At 35.8% G+C, this 9,844-nt stretch overlaps 1 pseudogene; it reads right to left on the bottom strand.

The window, feature by feature from the left end:
* LOC147789692 (putative polygalacturonase pseudogene) lies at positions 1 to 712 on the bottom strand (annotated as a pseudogene).
* Positions 713 to 9,844: the final 9,132 nt, after the last annotated feature.

Below are 9,844 nucleotides of genomic sequence, written 5' to 3'. Positions count from 1 at the left end.
TTACCAGAAGGTAGGAGTTTCAACCGAGCATGACTTCAACTGAACATTCTCAATCGGCAGCTGATCCTCGAGAAAGTCACATCCACCGCTTTTCGCTGCCTTAGCAAGCGGAGCACATGGCCACGGATCCACATCACTACTAAATCCCTCAATGTTCGTACAATTCCACTGCAACTTTTTAGGCGTCGCCGACAATCCAATCTTCACATTTGAAACACAAATATCCGTGAATGGATCTCCTGAAATCCCCGCCAAATTTGTCGACATATTAACATTCTCGGCCACCACGTCTCTGTAATTAATATTCTTAATCAATGGCAATGCCGAGGGATCGAACTTGTCATCCGCATGCGATTTGTAGTCTCCAGTTATCCAGAAGACGTATTTCATCGTGGATAGAAACATTCTTCGGACGAAAATGTCCTTGACGAAACCTCTTCGTCAGCGAGCGGTTTTGATTCTGACGGCAGACTGTGTGTTGATTGTTGTAACGTTTCGATCCTGACGTGGCAGATTCCGCTGGACATTTCGCTGCCAAGGGCAATACCAGCAGAATCTGGTGAGATGCAAGTGAGGCGGCGAATGACGAGGTCCTCGGTCGGCATTCTGAACTTGATACCGTATTGGTCGCATCAGCTCTTGATGTCATGCAATCGTCACCAGAGACAATGTAGCAGTCTTCGATTCAAGTGTTGGAACAAGAATTTGATAAATTGAATGGAGAATTAGGGAGAGGGATTAAGGAAGAAAAGAACCGTAAGGTTTTAAAGGAGAAGAAGAAGGGAACTTGGATTGATTCTGTCGGTGTTGGGTACGGTGACTGGAGCCAAGATGGTGATCCCTTGGATAATCACATTTCTGCATTGTCACCCATATTATCATATATAATTAAAAATTCTTTTTGGTCGGGAGTAATTTGAATGGTATACTTTTTGTGAAGCATAATCCTAAAATATAAGGATAATGGAACTAAACCGAAATAGCCAAACCTGCTATAAATCGGATGGACGAACCAAGAAGGTGAGTTGATCAAAGTGAGATTCGAGATCTGGGTTTGATCAGAGTACATGATCTCGATCACATATGGCCGTGTTACCTTGAGCTCCCCTTTCTTAAACTTTTTCCACCAAGAAGATCCCTATCGGTCCATTGTATCATTGTTACCTATGCCATGTCACCAACCCAACTTTCTTTTCTATAAATGTTTTTCTTACCTGTTTTGAGTTACCTTAATTTTTTTTTATTTAATTCTGATAGCAAACCATTTAAAAAAAATTAAAATGTTAAAAGGTAAGAAAAATTAATTTAAAAGAATTGAAAGTTTCTTTTGTGAGGAGACTATAAATACCAAAAAAATTTAATTTAAAAGGCAGATTTCGTAGGAATGAAATTGAGATCTCAAACCCTAATTTCTTCATATGGTAAAGATCCCATACCCTAATTTTATCATAGGCGAAAGATCTCAAACCCAAAATTTACTATTGGGAAAGATCTCAAACCCAAATTTTTATCTCAAACCCTAATTATATGGTGGAGAAAGATCTCCAACCCTAATTTTATAGGGAAAGATTTAACCCTAATTTTATTGTAGGAAAAGATCTGATTTTATCATAGGGGAAAGATCTCAAACCCTACTTTTATCATAGGGAAAGATCTCAAACCCTAATTTTATCATAGAGTTTGAAAGATCTCTAATTTTATCACATGGGAAAGATGTCACACCCTAATTTTATCGTATGGTAAATATCTCAAACCCTAATGTTAGGGTAGGGAAAGTCTTACTCTACGAAAAGATATTACATCGGGAAAGATCTCAAACCCAAATTTTACCCTAATTTTATCATAGGGTTTGAAAGATCTCTAATTTTATCTTATGGGAAAGATGTCAAACCCTAATTTTATCATATAGGAATGATCTCAAACCTTAATTTTACCATAGAGAAATCTCTTACCCTAGGGAAAGAACTCACTAAGGGGAAAGATCTCAAACCCTAATTCTATCATATGTAAAGATCTCACACCCAAATTTTACTATAGGCGAAAGATCTCAAACCCTAAAATTTTACCATAGCAGAAATGTCTCAAAATCTAATTTTATCGGGAAATATCTCAAACCCTAATTTTTCCATAAGGAAAAATTTTAAAACCCTAATTTTACACTAGGTAAAGATCTCAAACCCTAATTTTATCATATGGTAAGATCTCAAACCCTAATCTTATCCGAGGGAAAAATCCCAAACCCTAATTTTATCATAGGAAAAGATCTCAAACCCAATTTTACCATACGAAAAGATCTCAAATCCTAATAGTTCCATAGCGAAAAGATCTCAATCCCTAATAGTTTCATAGGGGAAAGATCTCAAACCCTAATTTTACCATAGGGAAAGATCTCACTATAGGGGAAAGATCTCAAACCCTAATGTTATCATAGGGAAAGATCTCAAACCCTAATGTTATCATTGGGAAAGATCTCAAACCCTAATGTTGTCATACGGAAAGATTTCAAACCCTAATTTTTTTCATAAAGAAAGATCTCAAACCCTAATTTTATCATAGGGTTTGAAAGATCTCAACCCTAAAACCCTAATTTTACCATTGGGAAAAATCTCACCGTAGGGGAAATATCTCAAACGCTAATTTTATCATAGGGAAAGATCTCAAACCCTAATGTTGTCATTGGGAAAGATCTCAAACCCTAATGTTGTCATACGGAAAGATCTGGAACCCTAATTTTTCCATAGGAAAAGATCTCAAACCCTAATTTTATCATAGGGTTTGAAAGATCTCAAACCCTCATTTTATCATAGGGTTTGAAAGATCTCAAACCCTAATTTTATCATATGGGAAAGATGTCAAACCCTAATTTTATCGTAGGGAAAGATCTCAAAACCTAATTTTACCATAGGCGAAATATCTCAAACCCTAATTTTACCATGGGGAAAGATCTCAAACCCTAATTTTACCATAGGGAAAGATTTTTATCATAGGGAAAGATCTCAAACCCTAATTTTACCGTAGGCGAAAGATCTCAAACCCTAATTTACCACAGGGAAAGATCTCGAACCCTAATTTTACTATAGGGAAAGATCTCATCCCTAATTTGACCATAAGGAAATTTCTCAAACCCGAATTTTACCAAAGGAAAATTTCTCAAACCCTAATTTTACCATAGGGGAAATATCTCAACCCTAATTTCTCCATACGGAAAAGATCACAACCGTAATTTTTCCATAGAGGAAAGATCTCAAACCCTAATTTCTCCATAGAAGAAAGATTTCAAACCCTAATTTCTCCATACGGGAAAGATCTCAAACTCTAATTGTACCATAGGAAAAGATCTCAAACCCTAATTGTACCATAGGAAAAGATCTCAAACCCTAATTTTATATAGGGAAAGTTCTCAAATCCTAATTTTGCCATAGGGAAAGATCTCAAACCCTGAAACCCTAATGTCATCATAGAGAAAGATCTCAAACCCTAATTTCATCCTAATGGAAATATCTCAAACCCTAATTTCTCCATATAGGAAAGATCTCATACCCTAATTTTATCATAGGCGAAAGATCTCAAACCCAAATTTTACCATTGGGAAAGATCTCAAGTCCTAAGTTTGCCATAGGGGAAATATCTCAAACCCTAATTTCTCCATACGGGAAATATCTCAACATTAATTTTTCCGAATGGGAAAGATCTCAAACCCTAATTTTTCCATAGGGGAAATATCTCAAAAACTAATTTTCCAGAGGGGAAATATCTCAAACCCTAATTTCTCCATAGGATCTCAAACCCTAATTTTATTAGGGAAAGAGCTCAAACCCTAATTTTACCTGGGAAATATCTCAAACCCTAATTTTATCATAGGTGAAATATCTCAAACCCTAATTTTACCATAGGGAAAGATCTCAAACCCTAATTTCATTATATGGAAAGATCTCAAACCCTAGTTTTATCATACAGAAAGATCTCAAACCCTAATTTTATCCTAGGAAAAGATCTCAAACTCTAATTTATCATAGCAAAATATCTCAAACCCTAATTTTACCATACATGAAAGATCTCAAACCATAATTTTACCATAGGGAAAGATCTTAACCTTAATTTTACCATGGAGAAAAAATCTCAAATACTAATTTTACCATAGGCGAAAGATCTCAAACCCTAATTTTACCATAGGGAATGATCTCAAACCCTAATTTTACCATTGGGGAAATATCTCAAACCCTAATTTCTCCATACGGGAAAGATCTCAACTCTAATTTTTGTTGGATTTTATGTTCTTAAACTCGTAGTTTGTAAATAAAAGCATATTCTATTTTCATTAAAGTTATTATTGATGTTTATTCAGTAAAAGTTTTTATTGAATAAAGTGAATTTTACGATCATTAATCTAAATCCAATGAACTAATACTCTAGCTATAGTATGATTACTTGAACTATATGTAGAGACATAAGAGTGGATTAAGTTCAAGTATATAGTCAAAATGATTTATAGTAAAGGGGTAAGGCTGAGTACCTTATCCTGGGGACACTTTGGATGCGACCCACTTTTGTTTATTCAGAATTATCCTTAGATTTGCATGGGTGAGAGTGGCCCGAGTTCACTGACTCAATAAGCCTCCCATTTCAAGGGTAAGACTGGGTGAATAGCTGGAGACATGGGGTGTAAGATGGAATTCACTCCTACCCGTTTTTAGGGATAGTAGAGAGGTTGTTCCCTTAAGTACTGACTCCATGTCTTGAACAAGGGGCCCCATACTCTCATTGGTCTGAGAGGGATTCGATTTGGTGGTTGGACTAGAAACCAATTGTTCATTAGAGGATCAGTGGGACTTAAGGAACAAGAAGTAACTTTGCGGGTAAAACGGTAAATTGACCTAGCTCTAGTTACGAACAACCTATGAAGGATCGACATACTAATCATGGTTATATCAAATGGACAGAAATATATCTATAGTGAGAGGAGTGCAACTACTAGGCTATAGTGGAGTGTCCTAGTAGTTAATTAATGTTGGTTAACAAGGTTAATGAGTTTAGCTGGTTAATCTCGGATCGTTGGAGCCCATGATCTGTAAGTCCATTAGGTCTCCCTTCTAGCTCATAACGGACTAACCCATAGAACAGTGTGACGGTGAGTTCGAAGTGTTCGAATTCAAATTAGGGAATATACGCTAAATATATACGATATATTTAACCGCATTTTGTTTTAATTATGAATTAAACAAAAAGAGAGAATTGAAGATATTTAAATAAGATTTGAATATTTTAATTATGAATAGGGATTCATAATCAAAATTGGCCGGAATTTATTGGGATTGGCATTTAATATTATTTTGATTTGAAATTAATTATTTAGATTAATTGTTGAATTAAAATAAAGAAAGTCAAAAGGTTGACTTCACTTAATGGAAAAATCCATATTTGAGTTCGTTGAATATTGAGTGTCAATATATGGTTTAACCAAACTTGCATGTTTGCCACACAATCCCAAAAATTTGAGTGGAATTTTGAGTGTCAAAATTTGGTTTAACCAAAGTTTCATGTTTGCCAAATAAACCCTACAAATTTGGGTGGAATTTTGAGTGTCAAAATTTGGTTTAACCAAAGTTTCATGTTTGCCAAATAAACCCCACAAATTTGGGTGAAATTTTGAGTGTCAAAATTTGGTTAACTCAAACTTGCATGCTTGCCACGTAATCCCACAAATTTGAGTGGAATATTAAATGTCAAAATTTGGTAATCTCAAATTTGCATGAATGCAAATATGACTCTATAAATAGAGTGATCAAGGTACATGGAAATTCTTCTCGAAAAAAGCTTGATAAAGTCCCTCACAAATTCTCTCTTCACATATACTAAATCCCTTCTAAGTTTAGTCATTCACCGGATTCCACAATCCCGTTCTAAGGCTGGAGAATAGTAGGGAAGACACTAGTGGTGGTTCGAAACCGGTTCGTGAGGGAAAAGGAATTTGAACTACAAAAGGTTAGTACTCAAACTCCTTGAGTTTTAACTTATGAACATGCTAGTTAATTTACTATAATTGATGTACTTAGAGTGCCTAAGATCGAAATTGTTTCCGCACTGTTATAATTAACACCATCAATTGGTATCAGAGCCAGGTTTTAGGCACTTTATTTATATTAATTTGAGCATGGTGGGTACCATTTCATGAATGAAATTTTGTGGTTTCTAAAGTGGATGTTTATGGTTTCGGCATTTTTTTTATGCTTCCATTTGATACAATTATTGTAATTGGCCTAATAATGTGTATCGGCTTTAATGAGTGAAGAAAGATCTATAATTTTTTTGGAGTCATTAGAGTCCATTTGAGGTTGTAATTGATCGATAATGGAAACAAAAGCAAGCTGAACCAAAGAAGAAGATGGAAGAGGCGGTTTGGGTGTTTTTCTACTGGTTGGGGTCTAGTTCAACATTTTTAAGGGTTGGTTCGATCGGTTTGTGATCCTTGGGAGCGGTTCAAGTTATTTTTAATTATTAATGTAATAATTTAGTTAATTGCTTGCTTTAAAAATGCCAAAACCAATCCACTTTAGTGTGTTTAATTAATTATGCATTGTGAATGTATGTTTTAATTAAATAGAAAATGTACATGCATAAAGTATGTCATATAGATTTAAAATCCCACCATAGGCTAAGCATGTTTCATGCATTACAAGTATGTTGTAAGTGTTATAATGTATAGTATGCATGCTATAGGGTTCCATGAGTGATAGATATAAATTGTTATATTATTGCATGGAATGGATGATTATATAATAGTTATATAAAGCATGTTAGATGCATGTTATAGGTTATTTTCAATGTCATAAAACGAGATAGACATTAAAATCTATAACAAAGATAAATGCATGGTCACTTAGGGTTAACAACCAAGCGCGATCAATTTTAATAGTTAAAATAGGTCGATATCTTGTAAAACTGCGGTTACAAGAAAGCTCACCTGGCATGATCTTGTCTAAGGCTAGAGGTACTTAAGTTGATGGTTTACGGAACACCTGCTACTTGGAGATCGGGCCAATACTTGAGCTTAGTTAGCCCAGTTTTATGAGCATGCGTGAATAATGTAAGAATTTTTTTTTTTTTTTTAAAAAAAGGAAAAATCACCTAAACATCATAGGTAAAAATCCGGTATAAATGTTATACTTGGAAAAATCACATAGACTTAGGTTATATTTAATTAATCGGAATATACCTAAGTAATGAGTATACCCAACCGTCTAAAATACTTAGTGGGAGGAAAAAGATATATGAGATGCATCGTTTTCTTTTTACGCTCTCTGAAAAATTCACACCGTGAGATTTATGCTCAGTCTCGTGTCGCCCTGGGAGCGGCCTCCATCCAGAAGGTATTTGCATGAGTCAATAACAAGGTGAATAGAGAAAGTATTTATAGTAAGTGGGAGAAGGAAGTATATCAACACATCCTATGGTCTCTCCACCCCTAGGTTGCACCGTGAGATTCTCATGTTCCACCTACATGCTGCCCTAGAGCAACTACCCATTCGAAGGGTCATAACATGGGAGCCGAAACAACGCAAACTCCAAAAATGGATAGGATTTCTTAGGTTCATTCCCAACTTTGGCTTATTCATTCGATAACATTGTTGGGGCCGATCTCTGAGGGCTGAAAATGGCGGGTCACACTTACGAAGAATTACTAAGAGTTAGTATATTCTTGACCAAAGTGGCGATAACTAAAACACTATAGGAATAAGAGTTATTCTGGGATTAGTATTTAAGTCAAGAATGTCTTGGTTTAGTGAAGGAGTGATTGACTTCCCCTCGGTAGCAGTTGCTCTAACTCACTAAAATATCATTGAAAATTAATAATTTTTGGGTACATTATTACATTTGTCAAACTTGATTGGATTAAAAAGTATTAAGTTAATTCACTAATAGAATTTGTTTTAAATCTCAGCATGTCAAGCTCAATAGTAAAATTACTTGCTTCTGAGTAATTAAACGGCGACAATTACGCAAGGAAATCAAACCTAAACACAATACTTGTAAATGATGATTAGAGGTTTGTTAATTTAATTGAGGAATGTCCCCTAAACCCTGGTTCAAATGCAAACCGAACAGTTTGGGATGCATATGACAAAAAGGGTAAGGGAAAAGATAAGATTCCTACTAACAGAAAATGCAAGGTTCAAAATGCAGATAATGGAAAATGTTTCCATTGCAATGAAAACGGGCACGGGAAAAGTCACTGCCCAAAATACCTTGCAGAGAAGAAAGCCGAAAAGGCACAACAAGGTAAATATGATTTACTAGTTGTAGAAATATGTTTAGTAGAGTATGATCACTCAACTTGGATACTAGATTCAAGGGTCACTAATCATATTTGTTCTTTTCACTCAGGAAACTAGTTCCTTGAGAATACTTGCGGAAGGCAAGATAACACCATGGTTGGAACAAGAGAAGTTGTTTCAGCAAGATCAGTAGGAAATTTAAAATTGTTTTTCGGAGATAGATTCATTATATTAGATAATGTACTTTTTGTTCCTAGAATGAAAAGAAATCTAATATCTATCTCTTGTTTATTAGAACAATTGTATAAAATATCTTTTGAAATCAATGAAGTATTCATTTTCAAAAGAGGTATTCATATTTGTTCTGCAAAACTAGAAAACAATATGTTAAAACCGAGCAAAACAAAAGCTATTTTAAATATCGAGATGTTGAAAATAGCTAAAACTCAAAACCAACAACAAAAGATTTCTCCTAATACCTATCTTTGGTTAAAAGAGGACTTCTAAATGAGTTAGAAGACAACTTTTTACCTCCATGTGAGTCCTGTCTTGAGGGTAAAATGACTAAACGACCTTTTTCGAAAAATGTTATAGAGCCAAAGAAACCTTAGAACTCGTGCATACATATCTCTGTGGTCCAATGAATGTTAAAGCACGAGGAGGGTATGAATATTTCATCAGTTTTATTGATGATTATTTTGTTGACTCTGGCAATTCGGAGGAAAAACGTCGACGAAAAACTGGCCGAAGGAAGGTTTCTTCGAAAGAAAAAATAGCGGAAGTAAAAGGAGAGAGGGAGAGATTTGCTGAAGACTCGATGTTTTATTTCTCATCAGTTGAATTCTTTAAATAACAAACATAATTACAAAAATAGAAAGAGTGGGCTAAAACTTCTCCCAAAGTTAGCCAAAAATGGCCGGCCAAATTTACACTCTTCCATTAGCGTGAATTCAGAACTTTGAAAGGTCAAAACAACTAAATTTAAGGAGGACCATAGCTTTTATTTAATAATCTCCTTCTAAAAGCTGTGCTATATCTACCTTATTATTTGAACTCCAATCTTTGAGCGTAGATCTTCAAATTTTACCCGATGAGTTCATCCATTAGTCGCGCAAGCCAGACCCCCTATGTTGCTGCCATCGAAGCGGCGGTGTATTTTGCTTTGCAGGAAGACAAAGCAACTACCTTCTGTTTTGTTGATTGCCAGCAGATCGCGCCGCCTGAGAGGAAGTAGATCATTCCGCTGGTGCTCTTACGATCATCAACGTCACTGGCCATGTCACTATCACTGTAGTCGACCAGCTTGAGTTTCTCCTTTCCTCTCCCTGCGCAGTATCTTACACCCCAGCCTCTAGTTCTGGCTACATAGTGCAGGATGCGCTTGACAGCCACTAGATGCACCTCCCTAGGTGCTTCCATAAACCTGTTCACATATCCAACAGAATAAGCAAGATCAAGACGAGTGTTTACCAGATAGCGCAGACTCCCGAAAATGCTGCGGTAATTGGTGGAGTCGACTGTCGTCGTAGTGCCGGCCTTCCTTAGTTGGAGCTGGGCCTCCATTGGCGTCC

The sequence above is a fragment of the Cucurbita pepo genome, chromosome 13 (assembly GCF_057944985.1).
Source record: "Cucurbita pepo subsp. pepo isolate OVF chromosome 13, ASM5794498v1, whole genome shotgun sequence".
Classification (NCBI taxonomy): Eukaryota; Viridiplantae; Streptophyta; class Magnoliopsida; order Cucurbitales; family Cucurbitaceae; genus Cucurbita; species Cucurbita pepo.
Note: the sequence above shows the minus strand (reverse complement) of the source record. Positions and strands in the feature narration are given on the sequence as shown.